This window comes from Chrysochloris asiatica, unplaced genomic scaffold, assembly GCF_000296735.1.
Source record: "Chrysochloris asiatica unplaced genomic scaffold, ChrAsi1.0 scaffold00040, whole genome shotgun sequence".
Lineage (NCBI taxonomy): Eukaryota > Metazoa > Chordata > Mammalia > Afrosoricida > Chrysochloridae > Chrysochloris > Chrysochloris asiatica.
This window is the reverse complement of record NW_006408558.1, coordinates 15,152,317-15,152,537: the sequence shown is the minus strand read 5'-3', so window position 1 is coordinate 15,152,537 and position 221 is coordinate 15,152,317.

The following is a 221-nucleotide window of genomic DNA, read 5'->3' as shown; positions in this document are numbered from 1 at the left end:
GATTAAACCAACCCACGAGGCTTCTTTCTTGAGGCCAGGAGGGGGCACAGGGTGTGACGAGAGGTTTCTACTGGGCTTGAATTGGTGGTCAGGTGGTGGGTTTATTTGCGTCCTTCAGGGAGACCAAGCCACCCCTTGTCATGGGGTCTCTGGGGGAGGAGGGTGCCAAGTTCAACTTTCTCCCTCCATCTCCCAAGACAGGACCCCAGGGAGCTGCATTG